The 23,490-nt window shown below is 38.0% G+C and overlaps 1 long non-coding RNA gene across 1 annotated transcript in view; it reads right to left on the bottom strand.

Moving 5' to 3' along the window:
- The window catches only part of LOC144050721 (uncharacterized), a 55,246-nt gene that overhangs the window by 12,728 nt on the left and 19,028 nt on the right, over positions 1 to 23,490 (bottom strand). The window contains exon 4 of the long non-coding RNA XR_013293910.1: positions 9,661 to 9,786. This is a non-coding gene — a long non-coding RNA (uncharacterized LOC144050721). The remainder of the gene's footprint in view (positions 1 to 9,660; positions 9,787 to 23,490) is intronic.

A 23,490-nucleotide genomic window follows, 5' to 3' on the forward strand; every position in this document is an offset into this window, starting at 1 on the left:
TTATGTAACAATAGAATCCAATTGCTCATTTGTTGAGTGTACTCTGTCTATCGTGTCTATTGTGTTATTGTCTTGTCTATGTCTGCTGTCAAACATGCACTTATACGTGGAAAGGAATTCCCACCAGGGCACAATAGAGTCTGAAGTGCCTGGGATAAATGTAGGGGGGAAAATGCTCCACAAAATTAGAAAATTGCTGCCATTGATTCGCAAAACTGGTCTTCAAAGAAAAAATAAATAAATAAATAAATAATAATAATAATAATAATTATATATATATATATATATATATATATATATGTAAGGACAAAAAGATTCCTTTAATAATTGACAGCCTACCTGTCTTTGGGGTGGACACCGTAGTCCCACTTCATATTCAAGCCCAAGGGAGGAGGGACTTCCTGGATGCACACATACACGCACACACGCATACCCACTTCATATTTAAGTCCTGAGATGGGACAACAGACACAAACGCCGACATGTAGGCCACACACACACACACACACACACACACACACACACACGCACACACTGTCACTTTCCTGTCACATGGCCATGAAAAAGGCCTGAGGGGAAGTGCAGATGGGCTCCTGGAGCTTCATTGAAGGGGCAGAGCGGGCACCTGCCTCCCATCACCCTCCAGCTATCTCTCCCCACCTGCTGCACAACACTGCCCCTAATTTGGCTCTGCGCCAACGCTGACATTCTGTACCAGGCAGAGTAGTAGAAAAATGCGAAGGGCTGGTATAGAACATCTTGCTGACAGGTGCCACCTCCAATGTGCGCAGGCCGTCCATGGAGTTGTTAACTATTCAATTAAGCCGCGCATCACATTGAGCGCGTGCCAGCGTCTGATTACCCGTGAGACCTTGCGTGTGCGTGGATGACAGCTTTCACACCAGGTTACTGTTATAGGAACATCCACATAGTTCATAGTGTGTGCGCGTGTATGCTTTCACCTCGCCATTTCCATCTCCCCGCACCAATAAACACTTCTTGAACACAAGCTGCCTTATTGCACTCAGTAAAATATGAGTGTGGGCATTAGATGAAAATAAAAACACTAGCATTTATGCCTGTTTGAAAATGACTCCCGACATGTGGCCTCTTCATCTCGCACCATTAAAATAACGACGTGCCAGCCAGAGCTCAGCTTCCGCAGTGCCGCCGCTGACACCCATCAAGACAAATCTATATTTCATGGCCACTTACAGATGTATAAATAGCCAAATGAGGTGCGCTAAACATCTATAAAATGGCACTAAAAGGTTGCCAGAAGATGGCGAGTGTCATGAGCCTGCCGCGCCGGTAATCAATCTGGTCTGGGAGGAAAGCTGAGGAAAGTGCAGGAGAGGGTTGAGCTCGCTGCAAGGCGCGGCTAAGAGGCGAGGAGCGAGCGGTACAACGGGCAGCCGGTAAATCACACGTGCCGGGGCACGCTCGCCCCGCTGACGCGCAACCACTTCAAGTGACATCGGGCCTGATGGATCGCCACAGTACACTCCATTAAGGCAAACGGGTACGACAGGCACTGACATAACAAACAATTAGTCACCGCTGTGGGTACCGACTTAACATGCCTGAGGCCTGGCAGATGACGAGCAGTTGCATTGGCACAGAGAAACATTATTTGCTCAGTATTGTTCATGCGGTCTCTTTCTCAAGAAAGAAAAAAAAGGAAAAGAGAAACATTATGTGCAACAACATTGGGTATGTAAATGGAATCACGTAATGAGATCTAAAACAAGAGATGAATCGGAAAGTCTTTCTTTACAAAGATAATAATCTTCGGGTTTTATTTACAGAAAGATTATTTATTATAGGGCAGATATAAAAAGTCTGCACACCCCTGTTCACTCTAAAAACAGTTGGGTCAAAAGTAACCTAATTTGGGATAAAAAAAATGGACCGATCAACTTTATGGGTCAATTTAACCCAACTTTCTGGGTTGTTTTATACAAAATGACCTTTTTTTTTTTTAAATAAAGGATCTGACCAATATTTATGAGTTGTTTTACACTTAAAAGGCCCATTTCTTGACTCGTAGTTAGGTCAAACAGACCCAAGTAGAGGATCGGCCCATTTTTTACTCATAGTTAGTTTTGACCCAACTGTTTTTAGAGTGTTCAATGCCATTTTTTTGTGATGTAAATCTGACCAAGATGAATAATTTCAAAACCTTTCTTGCCTTTAATGTTACCTATAACCTGTACAACTTAATTGTAAAAAACAAAACAAAAAAAACATACAAAACAAAAAACATATATAAGCAACAGAGATACTGTGGTTGCAAAATTGTGCACAAACAGGGGATGTGAATGTATTCAGAATTAACCAACCAGATTTAAACTCATGCTTGTTTGCAATCCGCATACACCTGCCTCTGAATGAACCTTAAATACAGTTCAGTTGTTCTAGTGGTCTTCTTTTGGCATTTGTTTGCTTTCTAGCAGAAGCCTGAAGGGTTTGTGCTAATGTAGATTCGTATTTCAAACTAGGGATGTTCAATAACACCTTTTTTTTAGACTCTGATAGTGATATCAAGTACTATTGATACATAAAATGTTTTCCTTATAATTGCATGAAATGAATGGGAATTTTCTATAATATTATGTATAATTTTATTATTATTTTAAACACACAATAAAATTAATATAAATTAATAAATATATTTTTTACGACCATCTGTCAGATCAGCCTGAGCCACCATTTCAAGTACCGATACCTGGTATGGGTACTCGCTCATATGTTCCTAAGTCATTTGACCTTTTTCAAGAACTAGTTCCAGCTGAAAAAGAAAAACAGCCGCAAAGCATGACGCAGCCACTTCATGTATGCTGTTCTTTTGTGTTGTGTTTGCACAAAATGCGCTGGAGCCCATCCCAGCTGATTTTAGACAAAAGGCGGGCAACAAACACCCTGGACTAGTCACCTGTCAATCACAGGGTACATTGGCGACAGACACTGAGTGGGAGCTGAAGCCATTCTGCCTGGCCCTGCACCAACGTCACGCGAGGTTATTTATTATAATGACTAGTGTGTCTCATTGTCGGTACTGCTGCAATGAGCACGACGGAATGTTTTACTGCAGGGTCATTGCAAACAATGACACAAACACTGCATTGAGAGCACCTTTGTAAGGTTTTTTTTTAGGTATATTTTTTAATATGACACAAAGAAAACATCAAGGCGCAAAAAAATTAACATCGATCCAATCCAAGTGTGTTATGCAAGCAACAAAAGTTTTCCTTTTTTTTGTTATCTTTTTTTTTTTTTACTTGTATTACGCTCTGAAAACAAGCTACTTATGGTATAGCCCCCCCCCCCCCAAAAAAAAACTCCCCAAATTTTTTTATTGAATTTTTATTGATTATTCACACTTTTAACAATGAGCAGTAGTATAACAGGATGGTGAGAATTATCCCATCCAGTAAGTTGACACATGTCTACTTATACTCTCAACATAGAGGGGACCAGAGTTCAGACGGCCAAGAGAGACACTGGACCTTCACAGTAGTACAAACATAGCGGAACAGAGTGTGAGAAAATAAATATGATTATTATTATTATTTTTTGGTATTGTTTATATTGAGCTATGGCATCAGACAAAAGAAGAGATTTGAGAACGTATTTGTCAACAGGACCGTTAGCTGAGTCAAAAATGAGTGTGGAAGTCTTTATGGAATAGCAATCCACTCTTTAGACAAAAGTTACCTATTGTATTCTATCAAAACACAGACACTTTATCCTTTAGCGTGACTACACTCCATCAATGTCCTTTTGGTCTGAAAGTAGAAAATAAATCCTCGGCTCTATAAATATATGCTCAACAATCTTTCAAGCAAAACATCAATTCCTCCTTTTCTCACACTGAATCGGGTTGTTGAAGCACTTAGTAACACTGAATGTATCTCAACTTCTTCTAAGGATTCCCTAACGGCAGATATGCTGGCCTCTGCTGCTATTATTTTGGAACATTTTATTGCCAAGTTTCCCTACTGTGGAAGCCACAACTGCTGATCAATGACAATCAGTACGAGCCCATCCTCTTGATAAGCAATCATATCGCAAAGGGCTGATTGGCCGTGCCTGATTGAACCCCCCCCCCCCTTCTTCAAAAGGGAGATATGTACACAATAGTGTATGTTTTAATGGCAAAGGCAAGCCCATACTGTGCTCGTCAGCCATGATGACAAACACAAACCTTATACATTCTCCCAACTCTCATTTAGAAAGTGTCAAGAGTCTGAAAGGGAATTTGATAAACAGTCATGAAATTAAAAAAAACAATAGTTGAGAATCAATACAGATACTGAGAACTTCACAGCATAGTGCAGTTTTAGTAACGGAGGCAGGTATTCATTTAACAACATGTTTATTATTGTGGTTGTAGTTTGTAATTGTGTAGAAGAGACGAGAGTGAAAGTGTAACATTCCGTCCTACCACAGTGTGTAACAGTCAAGGAGCTACTGTTTCCTTCACTGAAGAGGTTACACATATATTTTATTTTCTATATACTAGTAATTTTCACCACCAAAGGGAAAAGTATTTAACTTAAATGAACTGAACTGTGAATTGTGGAGGCTGCCAAGAAAACCAAGATTCTGAATCTATTTCCGCAAGTTTTTAATTTTTATTTATTATTCTTATTTTTAATTCCCTCAAGTTTATTATGGCAACTTGTTCACCGATTAGTTGACTCGTTAATCTATTGACATGCTCTGTTGTTAGCTTTGGCCAGTCTGATCACCACTAGTCTTAAAAATTACAGATGTCAGGCGATTGAAAACTTTTAATGATAATTAATTGCATGACTTCAATAGTTAACTCACGATTAATCACAAATTTTATATCTGTTCTAAATGTACAATCAAGTGTACAATAATTTTTTAAATTACGTTTTCATACTCATGCTAACATAAGTGGAAAAAATGCTAAACTAATAAATATATGGCTGCATCTTTTAGTCATTGATACAGTAATTTCATAATAATTAATACAATTGGGTTAAAGTTCAAAACGAGGATGATATCGATTTGTGTTGAGGTCATTTTTCTGCCACTAGATGGCATAATGCATTTGTAAGACATTGGTGACAGCTCAGCTAAACTTTAACATGAAGTAACTTCTGAAATTCTGCACATTTTTAAAATTGTAAAATACAACTTGACCCCAGTCGTCACAAATGTATGCATTATTTTTAAATTTATTATTGCTCAATTTTGACATGGACGTGTACAGGCTTTCCAAGTAAGGGGCGGTCATTAATCGCGCATAAAAAAAATGCTGCCGTTAAAGGAACTTTAAATTAACTAAAAACCAGCACACTAGTTTTTTATATTATTATTATTAATTCCAGTGCGAGCACAGGACTGGGGAACTCCATCTACGTCGCCAAATTATTATGTCCAGTAATGCATAGGAAACAACTGTGTGATAATGAGAACAAATTTTTTTTGCAGCCTGCCGTCTTGACGCTGCGCTACGGAACACAAAATGAGAAGCTCATTGAAGAGAAAAACATGCACAGGGCTCACACTAATTATAACTGAATTTAAAGGTAAGTTATATTTTTAATCATTTGTGTTTATTTGTTTCAATACGAGTCCGCAAGAAGCAAATGTTGGCTTCGTAAAGTCAGTTCTCAATATATCTCTCACAGTGAATCTTAGTATTTGATTGCGCGGGTGTATTGTGCCTAAGACTGGGGCTGCTGAGAGTATATCAGAAATATATGTGTTTGTTCCAGCATTCTGCTTGTGCTTGTGTGTGTCCTTGCATCGGGTAAGATGAAGCATAACATTTTTTAAATAGTGATTGTGAGTTGTCCAGATGTGCACCTCCCTTCTCCCAGAGCACCGATGGCACTTTAAGACGCAGACTCGGGTGTACATTAGATTATTAGACTCCAGAGTACAATATTGCAGACTGGATAATATTGTTTTTCCCCCTGGCTGATGATTCATTATAAAAATAAGGGATGGTTTACCAGATGTCTCCTGGGGTGAAAATAAATCACGGAGACTTGTAACATGGTGGAAAAACAAACACTGTATCTTTTTATTTATTTTCTTCATTCCAGAGTAGAGGGGATCATTAGACTTGCTTTCATTCAATTAGCAAACTCATTAAGGGTTCTGGCTAATTACGCTACGCAAAATGAGCAAAATCTGATAATGACTTCATTAGTGTGTCTTTCTAATAACAACTCACAAGCTTTAGACGGGACTAGGTTCACAAACACAGAGAGAGGGCATACATTTAAAAAATTGACAGTAAATTGCACTTTTTAAAAAATGTATCTGGGAAAAAATAATGTATTTGGACTCCTGTGCTTGTGTGCAGTCTATTAAAATATTGAATAAAATGCATAGAAAAGACACGCGGAATATAGATGGAGCAATAATGTAAAAAACACATACAGCAAAATAGATGTATTTTCATGAGTTGACTTCCAAATGCATGCGTGAGGAGTTGTAGTGTAAGTCATAACATGGCAGCTTGCAATACAGCAACACACATTACATGACTGCATCAATCAGTGCTAAGCTCCGGGGTCATTTTCTAACTGGATATTTCTTTCCTTACCCCATCACACTGACTACACCCCATGGCTATTTGTGATGAAATTCAGAGCTGGCGAAAGGGCGAATAAGGGTGAGGTGAGGGGTATCGGGGGGAAGGGAAGGGAGCAATCTTCCCTCCTCTTTACCTTCTTTCACTTAATACAAAAGTTTTTTGCTTCCTCCATTTTGTAACTGCATTAGAGACCTTGTAAATGAATGGGATTTGTTTCTAAATACATTGCATATACAGTTTTGAAGATAATTATTAAACATATTTTAAGTATGGAGATACATAGACATCAAACTTTTTTTCCCCTCACCATTTTTGGGCGTTTACGTCTCAAACAAGTAGGAATGCATAGCCTTAAGAAAATTGATGAAAGTAGCATCCTTATTAAGTGGGGCATAGGTTAAGTTTAAGTTTTCAGTGGACACACCCACAGCATTTGAAAGAGGAGACACACATTTTTTTTAGCTTGTTTTAAACCATTTTTAAGCATTTTTTTTATATATACAGTGGAACTCCACATATTATATACTCCAAGTCACTTGCTCTTTGAACGTGACGAGTATTTAGTATCAGAAGATAGCTCATGTAGCATCATTGGTTTTATTTCTGGCTCCTTTGCTGGAAAGCGGCATCACTATAATGACAAGGCACATCAGTATAAGACTTAACAAAATAAAGGCATACAATGTTGTACATAGGTGCCACTATAACACAATTTTGCAAATTGAATAATACATTTGTGGGGACTGGGATTATTTCATGTTCTAATAATTTACTCTTAATTTGAAAAGAATAACAGACTGAAACTCTCACCAACGTCCAACATGAAACGCTAATGCCACCTAGTAGCAGAACAATTCTATGCATTTAGCTCAACACAAATCGGACTCAATTTTTACACTCCTTTTAACTGTAATGTATCTTTTTAACTTCAGATAACTTATGAATTACTATAAAAAGTACTTATACATGAAATAAAAGATACAACAATATTTCTATGAGGTAAATCTATTTGTCCACTTTTGTTTATTAACAAGAGCATGAAAAACATGATACAAATCTTTTATTGTACATTTAGAACATATATAAAATGTGTGATTATTAATTTGGAAATCAGGCAAATAATTAAAACTTAAAAATTGCAATCAACAGCCCCCACAAAACAAAAACAAACAAACAATAAACTAAAAATGTATTATAAATGTAGACAATTCTGAGGCTAAACAACATTCTGCAACAGACTTTGTTGAACTTAGAGGTTCCACTGTAAAGGCAACTAAGGAATGTTAGTGTTCTAAAGAGTAGTTTATTCCGATAACACAATACAGATTCTTACTTTGTACAATATATGTGTTTTAGTCTCCTCTCCTATCTAAATGATAGCGACAGAGACCAGCAGCTAGTTAGCTATCTCGTGGTTAGCTGTTTGGATGGATGGATGGACAGATGCTTTTTTAAAATGTTGCTGTTATTTTATTTTGCATCTATGGAACAAAAAAAGGTTGTTTTTTGTTTAAGGTCAAAGGTCTCCTATTCTATCCCGCATCTGGTCTCCTGATTAGTTTCCAACTAAACTGCTTGGCTTGTGGTATCATTAACATAACATTTCCACACATCAAGACCAACTGTGAAAGCATTTTATCAAGCTCCTTGTCAAATAGCAAATTTCTCATTTTGTTTGTAATATCACTTCCATACTGGCCTCTGATGGCTGCAGACATGGCGGTGAGGGGTATTAGAGAATTGTTATTCCAAAGATAAATGGAGTCATCAATCAAAATTAATAAACCCTCTAGGTTGGGAATGATGCAAGCAACACAGTCATGCATGCATGCTTACATATGCACATGCAGCCAAGGTCGTGGTGGGAGAAGGTGGGTAGCAGTGGAGGAGGGGTGACCAGTGGCTTGGTTTGATCTGGCTAATACAAACACACACAAAAAAAGCCCGTTCTAATCTTTCATCTTGTGGCACTTGAAGTCAGCAGATTCACTGTCAACTACGGGTATCTATCAACTCACAAGGCAGAACAAACTCATCAAAAACTTGTCACCCTGCCTCCATAAATAATTTGAACCCGCTGCTTTGATTACAAATTGTCACCGGTGCCTCACCCTCCAAACTGCCACGCTCCACAATTAATTGTGAAAAATAAGGACGAAGAGTGTCGGAGGGGGGTGAATGTAAATAAGGCTGCTGAATCAATGCATTTTAATCATTCATCCCTCCAAAGAACTATATTATATTATAAAGCGATCAAGGTGGATAAAGATTCGAATAAATGTACAATGCCCAGAGATGTGTGCTGTAATTAAAAGATACAAATTGTCATTCCATATTACTTTCAGGCTGTGCTGTTTATTGACACCTTGAAAGATGAGATTGTGACACCTTTGATCAACTGTCATGACACTCACAACAACACAATTCATTACACACTGACAAAGTTACAAGACTAAACTAAACACTTAACTGCAATGTATACATAGAGGTGGAATAAAATGAATTTATCAAACATCCATTCCCATGATTACACATTTATCAAAAATTAAGTATTGTTAAACACACTATTTATATCATTAAAAGGAAAAAGAGCTGAATTGAAAATGTATGTTGTAATGCGCAGTGGTTGATCAGCCATAGACGCCGCAGCTAGATAGCAAAAATAAATAAATGCAGAAGTGCAAAACAAATAATGGGCTGCAAGCCCACAGGTAACTTACTTTATTAAAAGGCAAAAAGTATGCTTTTTGGCGCTACCAAGCGTCACAAAAAAAGTGCTGCGTAGGCATAACAAAAACAAAGAGGCGCCACCTTGTGGTGCGGTGCCATACTACAGATTGTTACAATGTATATGCGTTCTCTCGAAAAAGCATGGCTCTATGTGATATTAGGGGAGATGTGTTCACTGACTACTGACACAAATTTAAAAAGTCATGAACCTCAAACTGCATGTGAACTTTAGCAGCATTAGCATTAGCATTAGCAGCATTACAGCCTCACTGTTTGCTCTAAACTACAGAAAAATAGGAATGTTGAAATAATTTCAAACACACTGATGATGTAAATGGTCCACTCACCTTAATTCGGTGTAGGCAGCAAATCTCTATCCGTGCTCTGTGATTGGCTGGTTAGCAGTCCTTTGTGTTGTCTTGTCTGCCTTTCGCCTGAAGTCAGCCGGGACAGCTTCCAGTTCACCCGTCACCCTGAAAGGAGTATTAAAAATATACAAATTAAATCATTGGTAAGGGCTACAGATTTTTTGGGGACAATGGACGTTTTTTCTCATCAAAATTCTCATGACTGACTTTCAACTATATCCAGGTTTTCCAAGACAATGGACAAAAACAAGCGGAGGGTGTTAAAGCATAGATGCAACCAATGTCACACACAGCAGGCAACAACAGATAGTCTTCAGCTCTCTTGTTTCTTGTCAACTCTTTCCTACTTCAGTGAGCCATTATCTGGTGAGTTTAAGTAAATACTACATAAGCAATTACTAAAAAGCCTACACCCCACCTCACACTATTTATTTATTTTGTGTGTGTGTGTGTGTGTGTGTGTTTCTAGCAGGATAGAGTGGGGCCAAGCGCCCTTCAGCAAAAAATAAATTTTCCAATTTCAGATTTCAGTTAGTTCTTCCATGAATAAATAAACACGTGAATAATTGAAAAGAGCAACATAAATAAATAACATCACAAACATTTTCGCTGGTACTCATAACTATTCTGTAGATAACGCGAGCTGCATATTAATGGTAAAACAGTACGTGTAGCACTTTGAGATGCATTATTCACCTTTCAGCTTTAAACCAGATTAAACTTCTCTCAAGAAACTCTCAAATTCTCAGCGATGATGTTTCAGGTTGGTGCAATTTATGACATGCAAGGACACTGTGGAAAACAAATGAGTGACCAGTCAAATGGAAGGGGAAATAAATAAATCAGCAAAAAGCCGGCATACATTAAAATGATCAATCCAGTGCTCTAAGTAAAAAACACTTTTTGGGACATTTGGACAGAAAGGCAGTGAGGAAAAATGGGCCCAAGATTCTGTCTAAGAAAACTCAGTGGACAAAACTACTGAAACAAATGATAGCGGAACCCATCAATGAAGGCAGGGGGATGAGCACAATTATCATCATCAGCATCATTTTATTTTATTTTAAGTGGAGCATATACACCTTTTGTATAGCATTTGTACTTGGATTATAAATGTAATGAATATGTTTTGTCCTATCTTGTGCAACATGGATAGGACAACACAAGGATTTCAAACAATTTCACACTAATTATTAAGATTATACGACCTCATCAAGAACGATCTCATTACCACTTGTGATAATGAAGAAAGGATTGCCTGTATAATGTGCTCGTCCCCAAATGGGAAGGAGGTGCTGGAGGTGACGTTCCTGCTGAATGAGGAGTTAAACACGGATTACGATTGGAATGATATTAGAATAAAGAAGAGCGCATCAACAAACAGTGGAAGTAGTTGCCCCTTGTCCTCTGTTGGGCTCTTTTTGCACAAAGCTCATTAAGGGATATTGTTAACACGCCTTCTAAGCACAAAATGTTAATTAAAAACAAACAGGCTAGTATACATTTTAACGCCTTGCTTATGAATGCCACAGAAAAAAAAAAAAAAACTAATTTCCTCTGTGGTTCTGTTGATTGCGGTCTGATATGGTGTTGAAGTTAATTAGAATCCTTTCATGTGATGTGATGAGGGGCATGACCGCATGACACGCCGCCACCAGCGCCCCCACCCTCCCCCCTTCGCCACCACAACAGCAATCACCCACGACCTGTTCATAATTACGGTAGAATTGAGTACATTCAAGGTCCCGATCTAAATTCAAGTCATCAACCTTTACGGCTATTCCAGAGACTGAGGATCTGGTTCTGAACCAACGAATGCCAGTCTTGGACCATGACCAGATCAGGTTGTTCATCTGGTGCAGTATATAGTTCCATTCTGTGAAATGTGCATTTTCAAACAAATCCTCAACTGATACTGCACTGCAATTTTGAACCCTATGTTTGTATATGTCATCAGCCAACAAAATTGGACCAAAATTCAATATACAGCCTGCCAAAGGTCACTATATATGTACTGAGACATTTCTATTCAGTTTCAGGTATCATTCAAACAAATGTGAGGCCATCAGTATTTGGCAGTTTTGCCGTTTTTGTTGACACATTATTCCATAGCCGATGGCTTGCCAATTAACATTGAGCAGTGTTGCAAAATTGCCATCGAGGGCATTATGTTTTTCTCTCCGCCACTTTGAGAAGCTTTACGTCCCTCACACTGCTCCAATGCTTTGTACAAAGTACAATTCATGCAAACAGGATCTGATCTTGACAAACCAAGCCATTGAACATCATGCCACAACAACTGCTAATGAAATCAGTCAATTCCTACAGCAGGCATTTGGGCAAAGCCAGGGACGGTCTATCTGGAGGTCTGCATTATAACTCAACAGCAACAAAAACTCATTTCACCAGATGTTTCCGAGAGTGATCAAGTTTTACTCCAGACCGACTTCAGGATGTTCAAAAGCTTTAAGTGGAAGACGCTCAGCAACCTGCATACCCGTAAACTGCACTACACGTTGGAGCTAAGGTTCTCATACTGGCACATACTGCATCTGGGAAAAAAGACTAACTGCAAGTCTATGGAGTAATCACCATCCTATTCTCCACACCATAGAATCGCGTTGGAAACATTGCTTCTGCCATGACCTTCAATCATCTGTGTATTGTGTTGTGAGAGAGCCTCAGAGACTTCATTAAAACAACACGTCTGTCAGAGCGCTGATAAGTTTTTGCAAAACCGACACCCAAAGAGGAGGTGGCATCACTTTTATGAAGTGACAAACTCGCACAGTGGCAAGATCAGCCCATAAAAGTCCACCGCGGATGAAATGAGCGAGTGTTTGCTGGCGTGATAATATACTGTGCTGTGCACCTCTGCGGACCCTTCAATTAATCAACCTGTCCGCACTTTGTTTTGAGAGTAATCTCGGCCAACCACCCCAGAGGCACTCAGCAATAAGTGCTGTGCTTTGAAGGCCGTTGGTTTACCGCGCGCGCTGTAAAAACACCTCAACTCAAATGCCATACTTTCCTTGTGAACCACCAGCAAATTTGGCTAGCCTATCAAAATGATCTCTTATAAGGGTTTCGTAACCCTCACCTGCAATTGTAAGACAATAAAATTAAGATTTGCACATTAGGACTTTAGGGCTTCATTTGATTCCATATAAAAGTAAAAGTTGTAATAATAATAATAATAATAATAATTATAATAATTATTATAATTTTTAAAAATAATAATTATTAATAATATTATTTTTTGTTATTATTATTAATATTATTTAAAAATAAATATTATTATTATTATTAAAATAGGAATATTATTATCATTATTATTATTATTATTATTATCATCATTATTATTATTATTATTATTATTATTATTTTTTTATGATAAACGCGATTTTAGAATATTCCGTTATAAATTCCATTCATAATTTACATCTCATGGGCTTCATTCTATAGGACTTGAAATAGATGATGTCATCATATGATTGTTTTTTACAGACTACCGGTAGTCAACTTTACTACTTCACAATGATGTTTAGAGGATGATGTTGACTAGCTAATAATTTTTGGCTGGAGGCAACGGAGAAGTGTGCTGAATTTAATTATCCACCTTGACTGATGAATAAATCTTGATTGCCATTGGTCATGCACAAGTACGAACTAGTCGACCAATTGACTAGCAATTAGTTGAGCTCGACTTGACTTTTTCACATTAATGTAGACTTTAAAAAAAAAATCTGAAGTCCTGCAAACAATAGGGAGAAAGTTTCATGTTCCCATGTTTTCAATCATCAATGAGCATTAAACAACATTTTCACTTATAACCAAAACATGACTGGGGTCCATTTCACAAAGCATGTTCTACAAACCGAGACTAACCCTGAACAGCGAGTTGACACAGACTGAGTGAGGAAACTCTGCGTTTTCAGTTCCAGGACAGTTGATTTGAGGTAGTTATATCAACGCAGAGTAGTTTCACCTGGCCTTGCCACTATACTAAAAAGTCCACATTAATGTAGCCCCGATTCGTCGAGTCACCATGGCAACGGGGAAGCGCAGAGCGCGGTGCCGCCTCTTCTTCCGCGTTTGTTTGTTTTATACCCCTCTCAACTGAAAATCTTAATGCGATCATACGGCGAATTTCGAAAAAAAGCGCAACACTGTAGCGGTTTGTGGGAGAACGTTGCTGCGCGGGTCAATGCGTAAATTTAAATATAGTCCTTTGCAATCACAAAAATATTACAGGGGAAACCTGCTTGAATGGTAACTCATTAATTTATTTCATTTAGGTGCAATCCTGCGGGGTGGGGGGGGGGGGGGTTGGGGGGGGGGGGCGCACTTGACTTAAGATGAAATAAAAAAAAACATTATTCAAACGGGCATAAGAAAAAAACAGAGCGCAACACACAATATATGCTGGGATGTGAGCGCATGACTACGGCCGGAAATGTTGGACGGATTTATGTAGATGATGGACTGTGATATGAAACGAAACTGTCCGGAAATGACAACATATATCTCTGCGCGGTTGATAACAATCTCACGACAAATATTGAATTCCCTGCGCAATAATGCGGCATCTTCATCAATAGGGTCGTTGTCAAAAGGACATGTTTGTGGACTTTACGCTATAGACTATAGGCGTATTTACGCAAAAACTCGCTGCAGCTGACTTTATGAATGAGGAAATGAATGCCGTGTGTGGCTAAAAACCTCAGAGAAAACCTCGAGGATCATTGTGAAAAACCTGCAACCGACCAGGTTTGGTTCATGGACACTGTTACTACGGTAACTGACCGAGAGCTTAAATGACCTCTTTTTATGAAACAGGCTAGAGTTTCCTCTTTTTCTCTTGTTTCATTTACCTCCCTCTCTGAAACGGAAAATGCAGTTTCCCACATTTCAGGGTTTCTTGATCCAGAGTTCTCACTAAACCTGCTTTGTGAAATAGACCCCTGGTCTGGAATGATATCCATCAAAGATGTTGAGCGAGACAGGGTCAAAGGTTTTTTTGTCAGCACTCTAATGGCCACATTTCCAATTCCGCAGGCTGCAAGAGTAACGGTCATTAGATATTTCAGTCTTTCCCTGACATTTCGGGGGCTACTGTGTTAAGAAATTATACTGAGGTGACTGCAGGCTTGAATGGGCAATAGAGAACACAATTGCTATTGCAAAGGAAATTAAATTTCAAGCTGGAATGACTGTGTGTGAAGCCGGCCTTAGAAAGTGATTGCTCTTAAAATGGATGACCTCCCGCCTTCTCACGGCCATGAAGGATTACTGCGGACCATTCTCTAAATATTTGACCAGCATATGTGAATATACCATTCATTCTTCAAGGCCATAGACAATGAATGTTTTTCCTCCTGCACTCGCTTTGAAAAGAGCTTCTGACCTCCATCCTGAAGGCAACATACATACAGTATGTGGCAGCTCTTTTTGAAGTGGGAACTTAATTTTCCTTTAAAAGGAGAGGTCGGGAGGTCAAAACATTCCAAGTCGCTGTCCTGTGTGAAAAATGGAAATAACAACAACAACAACAACAATGAAACCAAGGCAAAAGCCATACATGTTTACATCCAGGACATAAAGTACTCAACATAAATGAGTACATTTGACATATTTGTTAGAAAACCACGAGTTGCCTTAGGTGTGTATTAGTATACCAGTCTACAAAGTACTCTCACGAACGCGGCTATTGCATTTTTTTTTAAGTCCTTTACCGCAAATATGAGTAAACACCATACTAGTAAATTCATATGCATCCAAAATGTCTTCTTTTTTTTTAACACTTCTACTTTTAAAACAATTGTCATTTTGCCTCCTCTAAAAAAAAAAGAAGAAAAAAAAGAAAAAGACAGCAGATGAATCTGCCTCAATTTTTTAAAAGTGTAAAGCACACCTCACTTTTGCGTAAAGCATATCACACCTCTGAGATGATACATTAGCAGGTTACTGCCAGAAAGCCCAAGCAATAAGATGACAAGAATCACAACAGTGGCTGCAGACACACACACACACACACACACACGCACGCACACACACACACACACACACACACTGGGTGGGTTCGTCCCTGTGGGGCAAACTTATGTGTTGCTGCATTTAAAAACCACTTTTCCTGGGCTGTGACCTTACATCGCCTCCGGAGAAAGACAAAGTGTGCGAGATTAAGAAAAAGAGAAATAAAGCTGAGGATATGAACATGGAGAAGAAGCTCGATTGAGAAAACACAAGTAGGAACCCCCGCACACGCTTTCCCACCCTGCACTGCAGACACTGATGTATAATTTTAATATCTCTAATTTCCACAGCCGCGTTTTCCAAATGTCATTTTCCAATTTGTGTCAAACCGTGTGACCATTTTTCTTAATACAGCTTATGACAAGCTTGGTGGCGAGGCAGATATGCAATTCAGATGGAGCGTTTTACAGGCGCAACAGCAGACACACTGGGGTGTTTGTGTGTTTATCTTTATCAGTGTCAGCTCTCAATGTTGTTTGGCCAACGACCCAGCCAAATATGTGCCTTCGGGGAACACGACCATAATTCCGTCATAAATGGAATAATCGTCTTTATCATAATAGGAGTTACAATGGTAGGAATTAGAATGTATTACAATAAGAATTGACATTAGGGGCTTGAAATTGGGCAATGGCTGATTTGTAATGTTAATTAATGAAACAGAACCTGCTTTTTAGGTAAATGTTGTTGTGATAAGACACATGAAGCAAATATTCTAATCACATATGACAGAAAGCACATGATATGCTAATAAGCTTGATGTGACATTATAGACTTAGCTTAATGGTACATTTTGATGATCCAGAAATAACTGACCAGTGGTGGTTTTAGATCTGAACCTTACCTTGAACAAGTAACTTAGCTACTTTACTGATTACTTGCTTTAAACATAACTAATTTAGATTACAAGTTACTTTAACAGTTGCATTCAGCAGACACCTAAAACCTCGCTTAAAGTTAAAAAAGAAAAAGAAAAAAAGAGGCCCGGTGACGGTGACATTTAAGAACGTTTGTTTTCATCAAAAATAATTTAAAAACAACTTTTGGGCTTATAAAAAGAAGGCATTTTCAAGGATTTCACGTAACATAAATTTGCTAACTTTTTTACACGACATATTTAAATATTAATGTTGCAATGGCAAAACTCAACATTTATAACACACATTGCTTGAGGACGTCTTGTAGTCACACAATCGGGTGTGACTCTAAATGCATACTACCCTGCGATCAGTTTTGTTGTTTTTTGACAGTGTTACTGGAACAATGTAGAAAACACTCGACAGCACAGTGTACAACAAACTTTAACATTTTTGTTTTTAGCTGACACAAAGTCAAAATAGTGACTGTACTGTCAGCTTGAAAATGCAAATCTCTCTCCTTCCTCCATTGCTGTTTTGAATACACACGTGAGTCGTCAGTGCTGAAAACGATGATGTCACTCCCTCAGAGGGAATGGGAATTTGAATATTCCCATAATGCATTTAACTATGTTCAATAATGGAGTACTGTATGGTTATTTTTTTCCAGTGCCTTTAGTGAGTATTCTAGTGTTAGGAAACATTAGGCAGCATTTTTCAACAGCACCTTTTGCTCGGCTGGTGAGCTGAATGGATGGCGGTGGGGATAACGACGAGAATGTCGGTGGTGTGCGCAGGATGAGGAGATGGAGGTTTGGCGCATAAAAGAAAAGCAGTTTAGATAGGACTGGAAAATTGGACCATTCCGTTTTTTTTGTGTGTGTGTGCGTATGGTGCTCATCACGGACGCAGCAGCTGCTTGTTTACGACCTAGCTTGTAGCAAACTTAGCTTGTAGCAGACGTGTGTGACGTCATGCGTGTTGTGATCGTGTGTCTGATCCACTGCTGAAAGGAGACTATAACTATCTATAACTGCTTCAAACATCAGGAATGAAAAAAAAAGGTTTGTTGTGATTGTATTGTATTGTAGCTATTGTATTGCTGTTAATGTTTGTTCTGTGTTGTGTTTCTGTAAAGTGCTTTGTGACAGCCAAGGCTATATAAATAACCAGTCCCAGTGAGGACACACACTTCTGGACAACCAACACAAGATCCCAGATAGTCTGGTGAAGATGGATGGGGGTCAAAATCACAAATAGTGCAGGGGGGTGGTGAGGGGTCAAAATAGCAAGAACAAGTTGCTGGAAATGAAATTTCAATTCATCCAGTCCCTTTTCTGCACAGTTGCGAGAGGCTGTCGTTGAGAGGGAGGGATCAATAGAGTTTAGACAGCAGGGCAGCTTTTCTAAGCGCCAGATCAATAGGAAGGAGAGAGGAAAAAAGACCCTGGCTTTTCTTCGCCTGTTGTAGTAAATACGGACAAATCAGTGGCCTAAGGCTAAATGGATTGATCAGCTGTTTCCGAGTTCTGTGTTGTAAATAAAGATCCATTCTGAAGTCTGTAAGTGAGGCCCATGGGCGAGCGTGTGACCATTTGGACCAGTTTTTGCAAGTGGTCTCAGACTCAGACAACACCATTATATCTAATACGTCTATGAATTCTTGACTCCTGTTTTCCTCCTAAAAAGTTACAAAGTGACTTATTCAAAATCATTCACTTGCATTTGAAAAAAAAAAAAATCTAATCAAATTTTCTGGCTGATACACATTTTCAACAGGCATGAAATGTGACCTTTTCCCCAACTTGTCTACTGGGCCATGACATAGGCGGCTGTGGCAGATTAAAGCCTCCACCAATATGTTGGGTGATAATCAGAGGCTAAGATCCTGACAGGATGACTGATCACATACCGGTTTTGCCTCACCTCTGGACTTATTAAAGAACAACACCACCAGGCCACGCTTTCACAGAATGTATTGGTCAACCAAAGTGGAACGTGTGTGGAGAAATTCGTCACGATAAATGCAAAGAAAACCGCTGTTCATCTTTGTACCATAAGAAGATGTGTGTGTCTGTCAGATGAGAAGGGAAAGGGTTGCTGGTGGGCTGACAAGAGCAAATAAAAATAAGAGACAAATGTTGGCTTTCCCTCTTATAGAATGTTTCCATGTGTCCGAATTCCTTTCCCTGTTGCTTTGTTTCCTGATACAAAGGTCATGGCTAAATCGCAGAGAAGATAGAGGGACTCGAGCTGTAGGTGACATCCTGCATGTGTGACCGGCTTTTCCTAGAACGACAGTGGATTTACACACTACACATGATGTCAGATTTTTGTACCAACGCAAATTGTTTTGATTTTTTTCCCCCCACCATTAACCCATTCCCTGCCATTGACAGCTAAAAACGTCAAAAATATATTTGAACTATTTCTATTAGTTTAATTTCCCCCCCTCTTTTGTTAACAAGAGTATGAAAAGCTAGAATTTTTTTTATTGTATATTTAGAACAGATAAAAATGAGTGATTAATCGTGAGTTAACTAATAAAGTCATGCGATTAATCACGATTAAAATTTTAATCACCTGACGCCCCAAATTTTTAATAATCTTTTTTTTCGTCTTCTTTTTTTTTTTAATTCATTCGCTGCCATTGACGGCTATAAACGTCGAAAATTCATTTGAATTAATTTCTATTAGAATTATTTTTTCATTGTACATTTAGAACAGACATAAAATTTGCGATTAATCGTGAGTTAACTAGTGAAGTCATACGATTAATTACAATAAAAAAAAAAATTGCCTGTCGCCCCTAATTTTTTAATAATTAAAAAAAAAATGAATTTATGGCAATGAATGAGTTAATGTGATTTTGCGATCTGTTACCTGTAAAAGTCAATTGGAAAAAAATATACACAAATACAAAAAATATTATTATTATATGCAATAGTTTTGGTTGCGCAAGTGTTCACACCCACTTATAAATAGGAATATGGCTGTGGTCAGAATTAACCAATCACATTCAAAATCATGGTAAATGGGAGTGTGCAAACACCTGCCACCATTTAAAGATCCTACTAGAACATCTGAAATTAATTTGTGGTTAATCAGGAGACGCTTTAAATAGTGGAAAGCTGACTCCCATTTCACATGAATTTTAATGCAATTTGTTAATTCTGAACACAGCTACGTCCCCGTTCAAAGGAGGGTGTGCACACTTGTGCAAACCACATTATCTCAGTTTATTTTTGCACAAACCGATTCCAGTTCCCCCCCAAATTAATTGTACAGGTTATAGGTCACAATATTGGGGGAAATGTTTTGAATGGATTTATCTTGGTGTCATTTTTTAAAACCTATCAATTCAACAGGGGTGTGTAGACTTTTTATACCCACTGTCGGGACATAAAAGCTAGTTCTTCCACAAGATCCTTCAACCATTAAATGGCTTAAGAGCTGTAGCTAATATTTCATATTATAGTGTTAAAGCATAACTTTTATGTGGGGTATACATTTATGCTTTTGTACATATATCTCGCATATTAACATACAATAATAAACCTCCAGAGGTTAGAACACAACACAACTCGCTGGCTTCCTGAACACATTACTTTAATAATGCCATTCCTCTAATATATGTATGCATCACATTTTGAAAAGAAGCAAGCAACAATATCTATTAAAATGCTGAAATGTCTCCAGGAGCTATTTACAGAAGCAATAGATTATTATTATTATTTTTTTTTTAAAGTGGGGGTAGCCTGACATAAGAGTGACAGCCCTGGCTCGCTTCCTTCACCAAACACAATGACAAAGTCGTCACACAGGAGCGGTCATTAAAAATTGAGATTACAGCTTCCTCTTCCTGCCTGCGAGAAAGAATTGTCTTTCTCTGTTTGTTAATAACGTTGTTTTTCTTTCAATATTAACATGCTGGTGGTGACAGATAGCGAGCCAGCTGCCTGCTTGTGTATCTGATCAAACCTCATTTACTTGACTGAGAGATTGAACGAAGCTTGTGATCATTAACAACATGTCTGCCTATAAAAGGAGGTCCGGATATTTGCTACCAACACATTTTCATCTCACTTGAAGCTGCTCTTTTCCATGTTGTCATTCAGTGAACCCAAATACATCTTTAAGAAACTTAAAGCAAGAATATGGTGTACATTTCCTGTCAAAGTCTTGATGCTGTCTAATAGCGCTAACGTCTTCTTAGCTAATGCTACAGTTGTAATACATAAAAAAAAATCCAGGTTATTAATAGCTTAATAATGAAATACAATCAATGTTAATCACTAATAACCAGTTGTACATGAAAGACCTGTTTAATAATCGCGGGTTGGCTCTCGAAGTGGCTTGTTTAAGATAAAAGCCACTGTAAGCTTTTATAGCATAAATGCCTTAGTCATTTTTAACTTACAGTCACAATATTATACTAAAGAAAATGTGCTTCTTGAAAATGTTATTTTTTCATTACGTCTAGGGATTCGTGACAAGTAAAAAGAAGCCTTATTGTGAAATGTAAATGCACTTAACCATTTGTAACTAACATAGACCGCATATTATTAGCACTACATGTGGGATAACTATTTGCAAAACAGGAGGTCACTCTCGCTGCTATCTAATTAAGATTAATAAGCCTTAACAACATATTTACATATGAATTAAAAAGCAACTGACAGTATAAGCAACCTCCAAGTTGTTAATTAAAGCTAATTAGAATGAATCTGTTTGCGGGTCAAACTGATTCCATTTATTTATTCATGTATTTTTAACTATATGCAAGCAATGATTTTACGGACATTTTAACAATCTCTACTAGTAATTGACTATACGGTTATATTCCAAAATGTTGTTACTTTTGTGGTATTACCCTGGAAGGATATTTTCTGACATTTTACTAATAAAATATTAAAACAGCCTCTACTCTCATACTGTTACAGTCTGATGATCGGCACATCTCAACGAGTGCTTCTTAATGTGGTCAAGTCCCCACAGACTATCTGTTCCATATCGCCTCTTTCCCCCCACAGTTTTGAGGTATTTGGTGTATTCTTGGGAGGAGAGATGAGCTACTCAGTGTTTATGTTCCTGACTTGTAGAGTGCCTTCTAATATGTAACACAGCACACTTTGGTATTCAAATGCCTGGGGCTATTCTCTAAGTGGTCTTTACTTTGAAAACACAGGAGCCCTCCAGGGGGCGACGAGCAGTGGTTGTGTGCTTGTGAGCGTACACATGAGAAGGTGGTAATCTGGGAGGGAAGATAAAGAAGATGAGGAGTCGGAGTAATATATCCATAAACTATCGGTCTGTGTCGGACCGTGATAGGGATTGGGGGTCTTATGGAATCCACTGAGGCTTTATCTGTAATAATACATTCTTCTGATGCATATGGGGGGGGGATTGACATGGAATCAGTTGGGAAAATCATTCAACATGCATTGTCGCTGGGTCACACCACATCGGATTTGAACTAAAATCATTCAGATATGACAGATGTTAAGACTGCCTTAACTTTTTGAACAAATAGTGCGATAGCCTGTGGCGGCTCGTCAATATAGGTTACTAGGGCTCCGCAACACTGCTCAGATGAGTCACCCTGAAGAAACGAAATTAAGTAATTATAATTAAATATTAACTCATTCACTGCCATTGACGGCTATAGACGTCAAAAATTCATTTGAACTATTTCTATTAGTTTAACATTTTTTCTACTTTTGTTAACAAGAGTATTTTTTTTATTGTACATTTAGAACATATATAAAATATGTGATTAATTGTGAGTTAACTAGTGAAGTCATGCGATTAATTACGATGAAAATTTTTAATCACCTGGTGCTCCGAATTTTTTATTATTTTTAAGTCGCGTAGGCGATTCACATTTTTAATTGTAATTAATCACATGACTTCAATAGTTAACTCACGATTAATCACACATTTTATATCTGTTCTAAATGTACAATAAAAAAAAATTCTAGGTTTTCATACTCCTGTTAACAAAAGTGGGAAAAAATGTTAAACTAATAGAAATAGTTCAAATGAATTTTTGACGTCTATAGCTGTCAATGGCAGCGAATGAGTTAAAATCAAAATATATCAATGTGTGTACAGTATATATAAGTATCAATGTTTAGATGAGCAGGATTGTCAATGATGCGTAGAGTTGTTTTAATCATCTCTGTTGTCTGATTTTATGATGTATTTGATATCTGGGCTGCACGTTTCTTCTTTACCTGTTGACTCTCGTTGAAAATTTCACATGTGCTTTAGCTCCTCTTCAATTAAATTTTATCCCTGCCTGTCTTTAAAAAAAAAATAATCCACTGACCTGCTGCTTCACTTTGTTTTTTATGAAGACTCAAGGTGCAACTATAGATTTTCTTCATTCATTTATTTCATAGTCCCTGTTTTGATAAGAAGATCATGACGTACTTTGCAATTTCCATCCCTAATTGCATGTCCTCTCATTGTTTGGTATCAATGCTTCTAAAAGTAGAACATCGGAAGAGCACATATGAAACATATAAAACCTCTCTGACATTTTTTTTTGTAACTAATTAATCGAGAGTTCAACAGACACAGCACAAGCACAGACGAGACGGTGACCCAATTAAAATCAACTTGAAGCTCAGACTCACTCATCAAAGTAAGTGCTGCACACAATGAGCAAGAATACAAGGAGGACAAGTTCCATCGGTACCTGAAAAGACTCGCTGCATTAATATTCCACCCTAATGAAAGCAGTCACCCCCTTCCAATTCCCTTGCACTTATCTGCTGGTGTTTGGTTTGCAAATACTGTGTCTTGTAATGATCATCACATTTTTTCCCCTACAGATATGTAGATAGGATCAGAGACCATTACCAGAACGACAGGTTAAATTAGAAAACGCTGTTAAAAAAAGTTTTTAAAA

Source organism: Vanacampus margaritifer, chromosome 4, assembly GCF_051991255.1.
Source record: "Vanacampus margaritifer isolate UIUO_Vmar chromosome 4, RoL_Vmar_1.0, whole genome shotgun sequence".
Lineage (NCBI taxonomy): Eukaryota > Metazoa > Chordata > Actinopteri > Syngnathiformes > Syngnathidae > Vanacampus > Vanacampus margaritifer.